The sequence below is a fragment of the Chiloscyllium plagiosum genome, chromosome 7 (assembly GCF_004010195.1).
Source record: "Chiloscyllium plagiosum isolate BGI_BamShark_2017 chromosome 7, ASM401019v2, whole genome shotgun sequence".
Lineage (NCBI taxonomy): Eukaryota > Metazoa > Chordata > Chondrichthyes > Orectolobiformes > Hemiscylliidae > Chiloscyllium > Chiloscyllium plagiosum.
Window position 1 is genome coordinate 75,395,007 of NC_057716.1, and position 17,241 is coordinate 75,412,247.

Consider the following 17,241-nt stretch of genomic DNA (forward strand, 5'->3'; position numbering starts at 1 on the left):
GTTGGGGGCCGGGAAAACGGAAGTCTTGGAGAAGGTGGAGGAGTTTCTGGACTAGGGGGGATAGGACAGTGTCGAGGTAGGTAGAAATGAGTTCAGTTGGGCAGGAGCATGCTGAGACAATGGGTCGGCCAGGGTGGTGAGGCTTGTGGATCTTGGGAAGGAGGTAGAACCGGGCAGTGCGGGGTTCCCGGACTATGAGGTTGGAAGCTGTGGGTGGGAGATCTCCTGAGGTGATGAGGTTCTGTATGGTCTGGGAGATGACGTTTTGGTGATGGGGCGGTGGGGTCATGGTCGAGGGGACAGTAGGAAGAGGTGTTCTTGAGTTGACGCTTGGCTTCAGCGGTGTAGAGGTCAGTGCGCCAGACTACCACTGCGCCCCCTTTATCCGCTGGCTTGATGGTGAGGTTGGGATTGGAACAGAGGGATTGGAAAGCTTAGAGTCAGTCTGTTGTGTGGCTATCCATATGTCTCAGGAAAGATATAAAAAAAACATAGAAACATAGAAAAAATAAGCAGGAGGAGGCCTTTCGGCCCTTTGAGTCTGCTCCACTATTCGTCAAGATCGTGGCTGATCATCCAACTCAGTAGACTAATTCTACTTTATCTCCATAACCTTTGGTCCCATTCACCCCAAGTGCTATATCTAGCTGCCTATTAAATACATTCAATGTTTTGGCACCAACTACTTACCTGTGGTAATAAATTCCATAACCTCACCATTCTTTGGATGAAGAAATGTTTCCTTATCTCCGTCCTAATTGGTTTACCCCAAATCCTCAAGTTGTGACTCCTGGTTCTGAACACACCCACCATTGGGAACATCTATGCTGTCCAGTCCTGTCAGAATTTTATAAGTTTCTATGCGATCCCTCCTCATTTGTCTGAATTCCAGCAAAAAACAATCTTAACCTAGTCAATCTCTCTTCATACGTTAGTCCTGACATCCCTGGAATCTGCCTGGTAAACCTTTGCTGTACTCCCTTGAGAACAAGAGCATCCTTCCTCAGAAAAGGAGACCAGAATTGCACACGATATTCTGTATAACTGCGACAATACATCCCTGCTCCTGTAAAATTAACCTGGCAATTGCTGCCTCCAAAAGAAAAAAAACTGACCATCAACATCACCAATGTCCTGAAGCTAGATGCCAAATTCCTCTTTAATTATACCCCACTGCATTGTCTTTAATTGAAATTGCTTAAGTTATCCTCAGATCCTGTAACTTATTTGGGTGTGTGCATGGAATTTGGAATGTATTTATTATCTTAGGTCAGATAAAGTACAATAAATGTGATTCTCTTTTCTTTAAAAACAAAAACCTGCCTAATGTGATAGTATCAGAATTATGGGTATGGTAAGAGCAGAACGAGACTAGAATTAGAATTTCTACAGTGTGGAATCAGGCTCTTCCGCCCAACAAGTCCACACCGACCCTCTGAAGAGTAACCCACCGAGATTCATTCCCCTACATTTGCTCCTGACCAATGCACCTAGCCTACACATCCCTACACACTATGGACAAATGAGCATGGCCAATTCACCTAACCTGCACATCTTTGGACTGTGAGAGGAAATCAGAGCACCTGGAGGAAACCCATGCAGACACACGGAGAGTGTGCAAACTCCACACAGTTGCCTAAGGCTGGAATCAAACCCAGGTCCCTGGCGCTGTGAGGCGCTGGTGCTAACTACTGTGCCACTGTGACTAGCTTGAGTAACCATGCTATTTTTATGCGTAGAGTGTAGTGAATCATTGAAAATCGATATCCACTATGAAGCCATGCTTTAAAAAAACGATTTTCTGAATTCATTGCCAGGAAACCATCTTTTGTGTATCTTTTGCAGTTAGATAACACAAACATGCAAACTAATGAATTAAAAACATAAGCAATTAGGAGCATTCACCAAGTAGCTTGCTTGAGTGCTCCACCATTCAAAAAGATCCATAGCTGAAACATTTTTGGTTCCACATTCCCACTTCTCTTTCATAACTTTTGATTCTTTTGCATAACAAGAATCTACTTATCTCAACTTTGAAAATATTCAATTAATCAGCCTCCATGCTTTCTGAGACAGTTACAAATTTGTCAATTAAGAGAGAAAAAACCTCATCCCTGTCCTGAAAGGATAACCCTAATTTTTAAACAGTGGTACCTAGTTTTTGACTTGCTCACAGAGGAACGTTCTTTCCACATCTACCTTATCAAGATTGTTCAGAATCTTATCCATTTCAATCAAGTAAACCTTTACTCTTCTATACTCAACTATAAACAAACCCAATATGTCCAACCTTTCCTCATAAGATAACCCACTCATTCCAGGTGTCAACCTAATAAACTTTCAGGGAACTGCCTCCAACTCATTTATACCTTTCCTTAAATAAGCAGACCAAACATATGCACACTATCCATGTTGTTTTGTTACTAATGTCCTATTCAACTGAAACTTAACATCCTTAATTTCATGTTCAAGTCCTATTGCAATAAAGGATAGTATTATACTAGCCTGCTTGTGGTACCTGCATACCAAGTTTTTTTGTGACTGATGCACAAGCACACCCAGATCCCTCTGCATCTCAGAGCTCTGCATTCATTTTCCATTTAAATAATACTTTTTTTCATCCTTCTTGCCAAAGTGAAAAGTATTATATTTTACCACTTATACTCCATCTGCTTTTCACTGAACCTACCTATACCCACCTGGATCCTCCTTATGTCCTCTTTATCACATACTTTCTGACCTATCTTTGTGCCATCTGCAAATATAGCTGCCATGCATTTGTTCATAAGAACTAGGAGCAGTAGTAGGTAATTCAGCCCCTTGAACCAGCTCTACTATTTTATATAATCATGACTGATCTCATCTCAGCTTCAACTGCAACTTCCTGCCTGCTGACCATAACCCTTCAACCCACTATTAATTAAAAATCTGTCTGTCGCCTCCTTAAATTTATTCAGTGTCCTAATGTCCACCGCCCTGTAGATAGTAAATTGAGAGGTCATTCCTACTCATCTCTGTTTTAGATCTGTTACACTTCGTCTAAAACTATGACTTCTCATTCTTGATTACCCGAGAGGGGGAACATTCACTTTACATCAACTTTTTAAAATCCTGTTTAACATCTCAGTTAGACCTTCTCTCATCCTTCTAAGCTCTAACAAGTATAGGCCTAAATTGTTCAATCTCTCTCATAGGACAAGTCTTTCTTCGCTGGAATTAACCCAGTGAACCTTGTTTGAACTGCCTTTGATTCAATTACATCCTTCATTAAATAAGGGGACAAAATCTGTCAGCAGGACTCTAGATGCACTCTCATCAATGCCTTGTACAGTTGCACAAACTCATCCCTACTTTTATACTCCATTCTTTTAGCAAAAATGCCAAAATTCCATTTGCCCTCCTTATTACCTGCTGTACCTGCACAGAAGCTCTATGTCATTGATATAAATAGTAAGAAGCTGAACTCCGCAATATAGTGCCCAGTGGAATTCCACACATCACATTCTACCAATGAAAGAAAACATACTCTTTGATATTTTTGCCAGCCACCGAAGCTTCTGTCCATGCTTATGGTTACCCCAATACCATGAGCTCTTAATTTGTGCAGTAGCCTTCTATGTGGCAACTTATTTAATGCGTCTGGAAACACAAGTACAATATGTCTACAGGTTCGCTTTTATCCACAGCATAGGTTACTCCTTCAAAGAACTTGAATACATTGCTTTAAAATGATTTAAATTCACAAAACCATGTTATCCCTTCCCAATTACCTCAGGTTTTTTTCTGGGAACCCAGCTGTATCCTCTTTAATAATCAATTCTGAAACCTACCCCCATGACCGACATCCAGCTAACTAGCCTATCATCTCCTGCTTTATGCCTCCCTTGTTACTTGAATAAAGAAGTTACACTTGCTACAAAAACAGAAAGTGCTAGAGAAATTCTGCAGGTCCAGCAGTCCCTGTAGAGAGACAAAACAGGATTAAGGTTTTGAGTTCAGTGATCTTTCATCAAATCAGATGCTGCCAGATCTGCTGAGTTTCTCCAGCACTTTCTGATTTTTGCTTCAGATCCAGCATCTGCAGTTCTTTGTTTGTAGTTATATTTGCTACTTGACGGTCTGATGAAATCTTTTCTGAGTTGAATTAATTTTGGAAAATTAACACTAATGCCTCATTAGGCACTACTTTTAAGGCCATGTGACGATATCTGTTGGAACCAGAGGATTTGTCCGCCTCAAACTCCATCAGTTCATTCAGTAACATTTCCCTAGTCTTTGTAATTTTACCAAATTTCTCTCGATCTTTCACCTCCTGATTTACAGATATTTCAATTTTTTGCATTGTATTTAGTGAAGATAGATCCTGAAATTTGTTGATTTCATGTGCCATTTCCTTATTATCTATTACTAACGCTCAGTTTTCACTCTCAGGGACTCACCCACTTCACTTACATTTTTGCTTCTTAAATGCTTGTAGAAACGTTTACTATTTAGTTTCTATTTATATCAAGCTCTCTTCATAATCTAATTTCTTGCTCTTGATGAATCATACAGCCATTCTCTGACATTCTTTATATTCAGTCTAATCACCTGACCTGTCATTCAGTTTTGCATAATCACATACGTTGTCCTTTAGCTTAAAGCTTTCCTTAACTTCTTAGTTAACCATAGATAGTGAATGCTCCTTTAGGATTTTTCTTTGTCGCATGAATATACTTATTCTCAGTATTCTCAAGTATCCTCTTAAAGATCTCTTTTGATCTATCCTCTAGTGTAAGATTCCAGTTCATTTGAGCTTGCATAGTTTTCAAGCCCATGTGGTTGCCCTTATTTAAGCTTAATATACCCTCTCAGACCCACTCATTTCTTTTGAAACTGAATATAATATTTAATAACCTGTGGTCTTTGCTACCTAATGGTGCCTATACTCTGAGATTGTTAATTATGTCTGTCATATTACATATTACTAGGTCTACCATAACCTGCTGTCTGGTTGGCTCAAAAGTATCCTGTTCTAAGAAATTTTTCAAAAGCATTCTACGAACTCCTTAACCAGGCTACTATTGCCATTTGGATTGTTCCAGTTTATATTAAAATCACTTTTTATTATTGCAGGTCATTTATCAGAAGCACCCAATATTTCTATTTGTATACTTTGTTCTATATTATAGATACTGTTTGTGTACAGCAATCCTTATGTGACTCTTTCTACAGTATTCCTGATACTATAGTCGATACTACACCCTGATCTTTCGAATCAAGGTCATCACTTACTACTGCACCAAAGCCATCCTTGATAAGTTGTGTTAGCCCTCCAGTTTTCCTACTTTCCTATATTTTCGAATGTAACATGTCCCTCAATATTCAGGACACAATCCTTGTCAATGTGCAGCCAGCTTTCCCTAATATTTATTTTCTTCAAAGTGTGCAATCAATTTGTTTACTTATTATGAATGATGCACATTCTGATATCAGAATCTTTCAATTTTTTTTATCTTTGTAAGTCTTGTCTTGGTGTATTCTTGGGTATATTCTCTTTGTCTCTTCCTGCCATTTTATGACCATCAGTTTCAAACTTTCTGTTTTGCTCTCCTGCAGAGGATACTGACTGTATCCTCTGATTTGATATGTGTACTCAAAGCTTCATCTTTTAGTGAGACATAGCCCGATGGTTTGAGGATTTTGGAGCTAGTATGGGAATTCAGTGCAGGAGGAAGAGCTGCTTTTTGCTTGTTTTTTTTGGTGCAAAGTTTGGAAAACCTTTTTACAGGATCAGTTGAAACCCTGGATCAGGGGCCAGAACAAAAGAAAGAGTGACATTTTAGGAAAACCATAAAATCATTGGTTGATAATAATTACTAATTTGACTATTATATGTTACTTTCAGGTCAAAGCTAAATAGGGAAAATATTTACAGGTTAAAAATCAAACGACCACAGTGAAATTTTCAAAACTCAGGTTAAAAACTAAGTAACTAAAATAGTGATGCAGGGCCAGGCGATGTGTTCTAACAACATTATGTGGGAGCAGGTGGACCTCATTGTTGTTCATCGTGACCACGTCTGTAACAATTGTTAATTGCTTGAGGAAATCTGGCTCAGAGTTGATGAGTTGCAGTCTAAACTTCAAACACTGACGTAGCAGAGAGCAGGGAGAGTTTCCTGGACACGATCACCCAGAAGGCAGTCACACTCCTTAGACCAACTACCTCAAATTCGGTCAGTGGTCAGGGACAGCATGTATGCCTATGAACAAGGCAGCCAGTGGGATTCAGGAGGTAGTGCTGAAGGAGCATCAGTCCTTAGGCTTGTCAAACAGGTTTGAGATTCTTTCTCCCTGTGTGAATGACAGCGATGCCTGTAGACAGGATGAGCTAACTAGGGTAACAGGGAGCCATTCAAAAGAGAGGTGTAAAGAGAAATCTACTTGTAATTGGGAGCAGTTTAATCAGGAGAATAGGCACTGTTCCCTGTAGCCGGGATTAAGATTCCTGATGGCTGTATTTCCTGATTGGTGCCTGGGTTGAGGATATCTCATTCAAGGTTGCAGAAGAACTTGGAATGGAAGAGGAAAGATCCATTTGGCATGATCCACGTGGGTGCCAATGATATAGGTAGAAAGTGGAAAGAAGTTCTGCTGATGGAACACGAGCAGCTAGAGGTTAAATTAAAAAGCAGAACCAAAAAAGTAATAATCACTTGATTACCACTTGAGCCATGAACTAATCAGCACAGGGCAACCTTTCAGCGAGGACATTGGAGCAGCAATGGCAGGAGTTTCTGGGGTAATTTAGGAGCCACAGCAGAAGTTCATTCCAAAGAAGAATTATCTCAAAATAAGTGGTGGAGGCTGGTACAATTGCAGCATTTAAGAGGCATTTGAATGGGTATATGAATAGGAAGGGTTTGGAGGATATGGGCCAGGTGCTGGCAGGTGGGACTAAATTGGGTTGGGATATCTGGTTGGCATGGATGGGTTGGACCGAATGGTCTGTTTCCATGCTGTACATCTCTATGACTCTATAAGAAGAAACATACTAAGGGGAGGACGAGGCAACCATGGCTGATAAGGGAAGGCAGGGACAGCATAAAATTAAAAGAAAAAGCAGACAATGTAGTGAAGGTTAGTTGGAGCCAGTGGATTGGGAAGCCTTTAAAAATCAGCAGCAGATAACTAAAAAAAAAAGCCATGGGGGAATAGGTGAAAAGTAAGCTAGTTAGTAATACAGAAGAAGATTGTAAGAGTTTTTTTAGTCATATAAAAGGTTAGAGAAAGGCAAAAGTGGACATTGGACCATGGAAAAATGAGGCTGGGCAAATAGGAAAAACGAAATGGCAGAGTAACTGAATATGCATTTTGCTTCGGTTTTCACAGTGGAACTTCAAGACAGTCAGGGGGCAGGTGTGAGTGTAATGCCATAACTAAGGAGAAGATGTTGGGGAAGCTGAAAGTTCGAAAGGGGGATAAATCCCTGAGTACTGGAAATTGGCTGATGTAACACTCCCGTTTAAGGATGGAGGGAGGCAGAAGACAGGAAAGCATATGCTGGTTGCCTGACCTCATTTGTTGCTAAGATTTTAGAGTCCATTATTAAGGGTGAGATTGCAGAATATGTGGAAGTACATGGTAAAATAGGGCTGAGTCAGCTTCACCAAGTGAGGTCATGTCTGACAAATCTGATAGAATGCTTTAGATTAGATTAGATTAGATTACTTACAGTGTGGAAACAGGCCCTTCAGCCCAACCATCCATACCGCCCCGCCGAAGTGCAACCCACCCATACCCCTACATTTACCCCTTACCTAACACTACGGGCAATTTAGCATGGCCAATTCACCTGATCTGCACATCTTTGGACTGTGGGAGGAAAAAGGAGCACCTGGAGGAAACCCACACAGACACGGAGAGAACGTGCAAACTCCACACAGTTAGTCGCCTGAGGTGGGAATTGAACCCGGGTCTCTGGCGCTGTGAGGCAGCAGTGCTAACTTTGAGGAGGTAATCAGCAAGTTAGACAAAGGAGAGCCAGTGGACATGATCTATTTGGATTTCCAAAAGCCTTTGATAAGATATCACACAGGAGGCTGCTAAATAAAATAAGAACCCATGGAGTTAGGAGCTCGGCACTGGCATCAATAAAGGATTGGCTGACTGGCAGAAGGCTGAAAGTGAGAGTTAAGGGGTTTTCTTTAGCATGGCAGCTGGCAACATATGGAGTTTGGCAGGGGTCAGTGCTGGGACCACAACTAATCATGTTATACACTAATGATCTGAACAATGAACTGAGGGCATTGTTATTAGATTTGCAGATAATAAAATGATAGGTGGAGGTATGGATAATGCTGAGGAAGCAGACAGACTGCAAAAGGACTTGGACAGGATAGGAAAGTGAGCAAAGAAGTGACAGATGGAGGACAATGTGAGAAAATGTGAGGTTGTGCACTTTGGTAGGAAGAAGAGATATGGACTATTTAATAAACAGGGAAATGTTTCATCAATATGAATCACAAAGGAATGTGGGAGTCCTAGTTTAGGATTGGCTTGAGGTTAACTTGCAGGTTCAGTTGGCAGTTGGAAAGCATTCATTTGGGGAAGGATAGAATACAAGAGCAGTGATGTACAACTAAAAATATATAAGGCTTTGGTCAACCATATTTGTGACACCATGAGCAGTTTTGGATCCTGTATTGAAAAAAAGATGTACAGGTATTGGAGGGATCCAGAGAAGTTTTACAAGAATGACTCTGAGGATGAAGCATTTGTCATATAAGGAGCAGTTGAGGATGCTGGGTCTGTACTCGATAGAGTTTAGAAGGATAGGGAGTGGTGGGGTGATGATCGTATTGAAACATACAGAATACGAGAGGCCTAAATAGAGACGATGTGGTGAAGATGTTTCCACTATTAAGAGAGACAAAGACCTGAGGGCACAGCCTGCGAGTGAAAGGATGTCCCTTTACAACTGAGATGGGGAGGAATTTCTTCAGCCAGAGGGTGATGAATCAATGGAACTCATTGCTGAAGTCAAGTCATTGAGTGCATTAAAGACAGACATAGATAGGTTCTTGATTGGTAAGAGGATCAAGGGTTATGGGGAGAAGGCAGGAGAAAAGGGTTGAGGAACATATCGGCCATAGTGGAATTAACTCGATGAGTGGAATGGCCTAATTCTGATCCTATATCTTAAGATTATGATCTTAATCTCCCCTCTGTTACTTAGCTTAACAACTTAGCATTCATTGAAATAGAATGTACCTTCTGCAAGCTGTTGCACTAAAATAGCAGTGGGAAAGGAGAGCACCAGCCTACTGCTTCTCACCTTATCAGAATCCACTGTTCTGTAAGTGGTTCATAGGCAGTACATGAGGAGTGAAAAATATTCATACATTTGCAGATCTTTGTGTGAATTGTTGCAATAACTTGCCAAGACATCTGAAAAGGCAACAACCCAGTTTTATATAAAAGATGGTGAGTGTTTTATTAATCCTCGAGATTTCGCAACAAAAAATGATACAACTTCAGCACGCAATCATTTGCCCACAAGGGAGACCAGAGGACACTATGCAACATTCTATGCATTTGCTTGAGCCTGTATTCACATTGTTTCTCAAAGAAATGCTCTGTGCTGCACCATAATAAAAACATAGGGAAAATGCTAACCAAGTATTATATGAAGAGTTGGGAAATTCCATTCAGACATCAGGTGCTTTCCAGCTTTGACTGTTAAATTAATGCAATTCACAGTTTCGAAGAGACAAATGCTTTTCTTTCATGTTCATCGTGTTACCTTCTTTCTTTCTTCAACATTGTGATGATGCAGGTAGTGAATGTAATTTCAAACAGGTCTTTAAAAACTTGATTTTGAAGCTATCACAAATGGGCACTGTATCACATTAGATCTTCTGCTGCAAAGTGAGTGTGCCAATATGGATACTAGATGCCCCTTTATTGTTTCAACCTTACTGATGAACTAAGGGTGCAGAAAACCCTATGTGGTTCACTGCAATCTGAAGTGTTGCCACTTGCATTGACTAAAAGGTGTTAAGAAACAACAAAAGTGTTGCTGTTCCATTTTGACAGCTCGTGTCACAAGAAGCATGATACCACAATAAAAATATTCAAAAGCAGAGTGTTCAACAATATGAATTACCGTTAATAGTAAGTCTGTGAAGATAACAAATAATGTCATCTGTGATAAAAGGAAACTGCAGTTGCCCTTTCAAAATATTTCTGGAAAATTCAAGCATGTTGGTTAATACTTTCTCTTTTGAGTGTGATGGCTTCTTCCTGCTCTACCAGATGTACATTTCACCTCACACCAGGCTGTCATCTGTTCCTGCTGTTTCTATACTAATGTGATATCTACAGTCTTATAAGTGTACAAAGTTTATTGAACATAATTGTTTAGTAGATGGTAAGAGAGGACATCTTACTTGAAACCTATAAACTGCTGCTCCAGTTCCATCTGTGATCTGATATCACTATGATTTAACTCATTTTATGCATACTCAGTTGCTGTACTTAAAGTGACAGTATAATTCTCTCAACTTTACAGTTTCCCAACTTCTCCGAGCTCTACTCTTATGCTACTGGCACGTTTTATATTTTTATTGCTCTTCGCTTGATCCTCATTGCCACTGACTCAAATCTCCTTCATTAACTTTGACTGGACTTGGTTCGAGTAAGCATGAATCCACTCTTAGTCGTGCTTGAATTAATCCTGTCACATTCCACAATACTGGTTCTAATATATTTTTTACTAATCATTCACGGAATGACGGCATCACTGGCTAGGTAGCATTTATTGCGCATCCCTAATTGTCCAGCGGGCAATTAAGAGTCAACGACATTGCTGTGAGTCTGAAGTCACATGTTGGCCAGACCAAGTAAGGATGGCAGTTCCTTCCTTGAAGGTCATTAATGAACCAGATGGTTTTTTCCAATAATTGACAATGGATTCATGGTCATCATTAGACATTTTATTCTGGACTTTTAGTGAATTCAAATTCCACCATCTGCTGTGGCAGGATTCAAACCTGAGTCCCCAAAACATTACCTGAGTCTCTGAATTAACAGCAATAATATCACTAGCCATTGGCTTTCCTTTATGTACTGTCACTGATACCTAAACTTTGCCTTTGTGTCCTAACAAAGTCCCTGGATGAACCTTCTCCATTTGGTTGTGAAAAAGCAGGGACTTCCAACAATTGGCAAGGATATTTCACCTCTCCAAAGCTTGAGGGCATCCCTGGAATGTTTCTGTTCTCCTTGGAGCATCCTGTGACAGATGAATACTCAACAGAACAGTTACATCAGGAGTCAGATATGTAAATAACATGTCCAATCCAACAGAACTAGTTTTCAATGATTACAGCCTCGATGTTGGACATGTTGGTTTGGAAGAAGATGTGGCTATTTGATTGCATATCTTACCACTTAATTTGGGAACATACCATATCCTTTGTCTAGGAGACCAATAATTTGTCTCTTCTAGCCTAAATATTGTCAACAATGGCATTTCTACATTCTTCCAAAAATTTACAATTCTTTGAATAAAGAATTTCTTTTGACATCTCAGTTCTACATGATTAAATCTTTATCCTGTATCTGAACTGCCATGTTTTAGATTCCCCAACCAGCAGAAGAAGCATCTTATTATCTATCATTCAAACCACTTCAGAATCTCATTTGTATCAATGAGATCACTTCTCATTTTAAACACAAGAGAATAAAGGTTCACTATACCGAAATTCTCATCCTTGTATAACCCTTTCATTGCAAGTAAATCTTTCCCGAAATTTGAGTCAGAAACTGCACGCTGTATATCTGGTGTATTCTCACTAAGTTTTGGCAAGCCTCTTGATTCCTATATTCCAATACACTTGTAATAAACATGCTTTTTGCCTTCCTAATTGTTTGCTGTGCCTATATACTAACTTTCTGTATGAGTACACCCATGTTACGCTAAACATCAACATGTCAAAGCTTCTTGCTTGCTTATCAGGAAGGATCTGAGAAAGGAGAAAGTGAGGACTGCAGATGCTGGAGATCTGAGCTGAAAATGTGTTGCTGGAAAAGCGCAGCAGGTCAGGCAGCATCCAAGGAACAGGAGAATCGACGTTTCGGGCATAAGCCCTTCTTCAGGATATGAGAAAGCCAAATTTCAATCAATCACAACAATACTACAGGGGAAAAGGCAACAATATTGCAGGAAAAACAGCTGCTAAATGGTTGATTTTTTGAGTGAAGCACTGCCACAGAGAGAACAACAGGGAATTTTAGGCTACCACTGCTCAGAGGTAGTCAATTTTCTTAAGCGTGTTGTTAGTTCAGCTATTGGTGCATTCAGGATTGTTTAACGTATTGCACTCACACCAAATCACATCTAACTGTAGGTGCTTCACTGATAGCTGACTTGTCGTTCAAACTGCATCCATTTCTCCTGCAGTAGGTTTTTTAAATCACTACCATGGAGAAGAATAAGGGCAGTGGGAAACAAAGGAACACCACCACTTACAAGCCATTCTGAGCTGGAAAATATGTTGTTTTCCTTTACAATGGTTGAGTAAAATTCCTGGAAATCATTCTGTATTGGATATTTGGTGTGCCAAAAAGGCAGCCCATATAGGCAAGTAATTATAACCAGTAAATACTGGCCAAGTCCATGAAGCTTACCTTCCCTGAATGATTTTTTTTAAATGCTGTGCTAACCTAATTATTGCATTCCTCTCTTTGTCCTCATGAGTGCAAAATGAAAAACAAACATCCTTTTTCATCAATATTGAAATTATATAGTGCCGACTGACCACTTAAAAATTGCACATGTTTTGAAGTATATTTTGATTTCCTATTCTTATGGCAAAAGTGAATAACCTCACTCCTCCACATACTATAGTCCATCTGCCAACTTGTTGTCTCCTCATTTATCACTTTACACCCTCTCTGGTTTTTTAAAATAATTTAACTCCAGCTGGTTTTATATCATCAGCAATCTTGAATACACTATTCACCTTCTTGTGAGCCCAGTCATTCCTATAGATAGTAAAAAGCTGAGGCCCCAACACTAATTTGTGCACCAGTAGCCAGAACCTGCCAATTTGAAAATACCCTTATTATCCTTTCTCTTTGCTATTCTCTCCATTGTATAGTAAATCCCCAACTCAATTAGTTTATTAGCTTTTTGTGATCAACTGCTGTTTGAAAATCCAGATATACCACATCCACATCTACAGGTTTTGCTTTCTCTACTCTAGAAGGTAAATCCTCCAAAAACTCTAATACAATTGTCAATCAACATTTGTCTTTCATAAAACCATATTGACTTTACTCATTGTCTACTCATATTATAAGTGTCTCAGTTTATTGTTTAGTCCTTCAGAGGAATAGGGTCCAGCACTTTCCCAATGATTGATGCCTGGCAGTTAGTCATGTATTTGCATTCTCCCTTCTTTCTTGAATAGTGCTGTCACATTTCCTAGCTTCCAAATAGTTTGTGCTATTTGAGAATATAGAAGATCTTGAAAAATTATTATCCTGAGCTTTTAGAGAAAAATAACTAGATTGATACCTGGAATCTGGAGGCATGCCCAATGAGGGAAGTTTGGACAGAGTGGGCTGTGCACTAAATCTGCAATTACTTCCTTCAGAACTCTAGATGGAGTTGTTATCAGGTCCTGGTAAGACTGTAGTTGCTGTGATTCTCCATTACCCTTTTATCACGCAAGATATTAATTTCCTAAATGTCTTTGGTCTTTTTAGCACCTAGCATATCTTTATCTATAGCATAAAACTTGTGTCTTCAGCAGTGAAGATGATCCAGCACCTTCCCTAGTCACTGCACAAGGTATAAAACTTTTGCCTGCACCTCCCTGCTCACCTCCATCCAAGGCCCCAAAGGATCATTTCACTTCCAGAGGAGATTTCCTTGTACATCCACCCACCTCATCTACTCCATCCATTTATCTTGGTGTGGTCTCCCCTACATCAGGGAGACAGGACACCAATTCACAGAGTGTTTCAGGGAACATCTCTGGGACACACACACACCAAACAATCCCACCGCCCATGGCCAACCACTTCATGTCTCCATCCCTGTTTTCCACTGGCCTTCTCCACCACCAAATCATATCCACCCGCCAAATGGAAGAAGAATGCCTCATCTTCCGCCTTGAGAGCCTACAACCACACAGCATCAACGCAACTTCACCAGTTTCCAAATCTCCCCTCCCCCCCACCCCATCCAAATCCAACCTCCAACTCAGCACCACCTGCTTGACCTGACTGTCCTACCTGTCGAAGAGTGTGGTGCTGAAAAAACGCAGCTGGTCAGGCAGCATCCGAGGAGCAAGAGAATCGATGTTTTGAGCATAAGCCTTCATCAGGAATGTCCTACCTGTCCATCTTGAACTGTCCTACCTGTCCATCTTACTTCCCACCTATCCACTCCATCCTCCTCCCCGACCTACCTACCACCGTCACTGCCACCTTCATTTACCTATCACATTCCCGGGTACATTCACCCCTCCCCACCCACCCCACGACCTACTCCTCCCCCCCATCCTCCTTGCATTTATCTCTCAGCTCTCTTGGCCCACAAGCCTCATCCCTGATGAAGGACTTATGCTCGAAACATGGACTTTCCTGTCCCTCGGATGCTGCCTGATTGGCTGTGCTTTTCCAGCACCACACTCTTCAACTCTCATCTCTAGCATCGGCAGTCCTCACTTTCCCTCTGTCTTACCTGTCTACCTTCCTATTTATCCACTCCACCCTCCCCACTGACCTAACACAATTACACCCCACCTGCATTCAGCTATTGCCTTCCCACCTACCTTCTACCCATCCCCATCCCACACTCCTACTTATCTCTCTGCCCCTTCCCCCTCCACATTCCTGATGAAAGGACTATGCCTGAAACAGAAAAGTGTGTTGCTGGAAAAGAACAGCAGGTCAAGCAGCATCAAAGGAGCAGGAGACCTGCCATGCTTTAAATCTAGGAAGTGGAAGTGCCAATGTTGGCAGTAAGTGCAGGAAAGGTTCATGGTGAATTTATGTTGGTAAGAATGTGGGAGCCTTTACCATCATATAAACATTGGAAGCAGAAAGTGGCCACCCAATCCATGTGTTTGCTGCATAATTCAATACTTTGTTGTTTGAATTACATGCTATTCTACACTGAGTAATCTTCGATTCTTGCTAGGCAAGAAAATCAATCTATCTCTGTCTTAAATGTATTCAACGAACCTGCCTCTACTAACATCTGAGGCAGAGTTCCAATGTTGCATCTGTCTTGAAAGAGTTAATACTAACTTTTAAACATTGCTCCCTAACTCTAAACTCATTCACAAAAAGAAATATGGTTTTCACATTGCCTTGTCAAGATTCTTTATGATCTCGCTTACTTCAGTCAAGTCATCCCTCACTCTTTTAAATTCTAATGGAAACAAGTCCAATCTGCTCAAACTTTCCTTATTGGATATGCCCCCTGTCTCCAGGTATCAGTCTTGTTATTCTTCTCTAAAGGTTCAGGATATACTATTATTATCCAGAAACCTGGGTGTTAATGTAGATAGAACAATGTATGGTTTTAAGCTTGGTTAGTATTTTCGATGTTAAAATTGTGTTTGATTTTTCAATTCTGTGATTGGTGTCAGGTTGTTTGGATGTTTCTTTACATGCATTTTTAAATTATGCATTTAAAACCCTTGATGTGAATAATCAGTGCTTTAGAGACAAAGGTAGAAAAAAGTGGCTTTTGCTCAGCAAGAAAGATCTCCTAGGGAACAGGAAGACAGAGGCTGAAACAAATTATTTTCAGAAGATAGAAACATCCAAAAGGTCAGAGAGTGTACAGGTTTCATTTTGAAAGAATAGGTCTTTCAAAAACAAAAAAAATGTAACAGCAGCAGTGCAGTTAACACAGGATAAAAGAGGTCTTATCTGGCTAAAGTTCCAGCAACAATAAGTGAACTTTGTTAGTTGCTTAGGAGAAAGTGAGGACTGCATTTGCTGGAGATCAGAGTCGAAAAGTGTGGCACTGGAAAAGCACAGCAGGTCAGGTAGCATCCAAAGAGCAGAAGAATCTACATTTCGGGCATAAGCCCTTCATCAGAAAGGGCTGAAGGGATTATGCCTGAAATGTCAACTTTCCTGCTCCTCGGATGCTACCTGACCTGCTGTGCTTTTTCAGCGCCACATTTTTCGACTGTGCTAGTTGTTTGTTTAAAGGGCTCAGGAAGTGTCATTAACTGACGGAATCACATTGAGTAAAGGATGGAGCTTTCCAAAAATAAATCAATTGCAGCCATTTCCACTGAACAAGGATTTTTAAATTGGAAACAGGATTAACTTTCATTGAGTTTTAAATACCTGTAATTTGTGTTGAGGGTAAAAGGCAATGCTAAAAAGTAAATACTTAACTCTAGTATTTGTAGTAAAACCATTTCAAATATTTCTTACTTGGGAAATATAATGTGTTTTTTCCATTTTATATTTAGAATTCCTTATGATGTTAAAAGTGCATTGCAACTTTCAAAAAAATGACAAAATAAAACTTTTAGGTTCATAAGACCAGCTTTCATTCTGGGACCTGACTTGCCCAGCATTGCAATCACATAAAAAGTGAACAAAATTCATATTTTCCCACATAATACTCCATCTACCAGAATTTTGCCCACCCATTAGTTGCATATATATGTATCATCTTTAAGTTCTGTTCACAACATGCTTTCCCACTTACATTTGTGTCATCGGCAAATTTAGCAACCAAACTTTGGCTCATCCCATTTAATCACTTATATCTTTTATTTAAAAAGTCCCCACCATAGAACCCTGTGGAACTCTACATTTACTATATCCTGTCAATTAAAGAAATACCCATTTATGCATACTGTATGTTTTTGTGCTAGCCAGCCAATATTTTATCCATGTCGCTCCTGCCCCATGAGCTCCTATGCTGCATAACGACTTTTGATGTATCAAATGCCTCCTGAAATCCAAGTACATTACCCCTACAGGTTTCCCTTTATCCATAGGATATGTTGCTCCTTCAAAGGACTCCAGTAAATTGATTTAACATAATTTTACTTTCACAAAGCCACATTGATGCTTTCCAATTAAATGTGAAGCTTTTTCGAGTGCTTAGATATAATATCCTTAATAATTGATTCAACTATATTCCCCATGATAGATATCAAACATTTAAACATAAATTACTGGAAAAACTCAGCAGGTCTGGTAGAG

The 17,241-nt window shown here is 40.1% G+C and overlaps 1 protein-coding gene across 1 annotated transcript in view; it reads left to right on the forward strand.

Moving 5' to 3' along the window:
* The window catches only part of thsd7ba (thrombospondin, type I, domain containing 7Ba), a 901,507-nt gene that overhangs the window by 835,584 nt on the left and 48,682 nt on the right, over positions 1-17,241 (forward strand). The window lies entirely within an intron of this gene.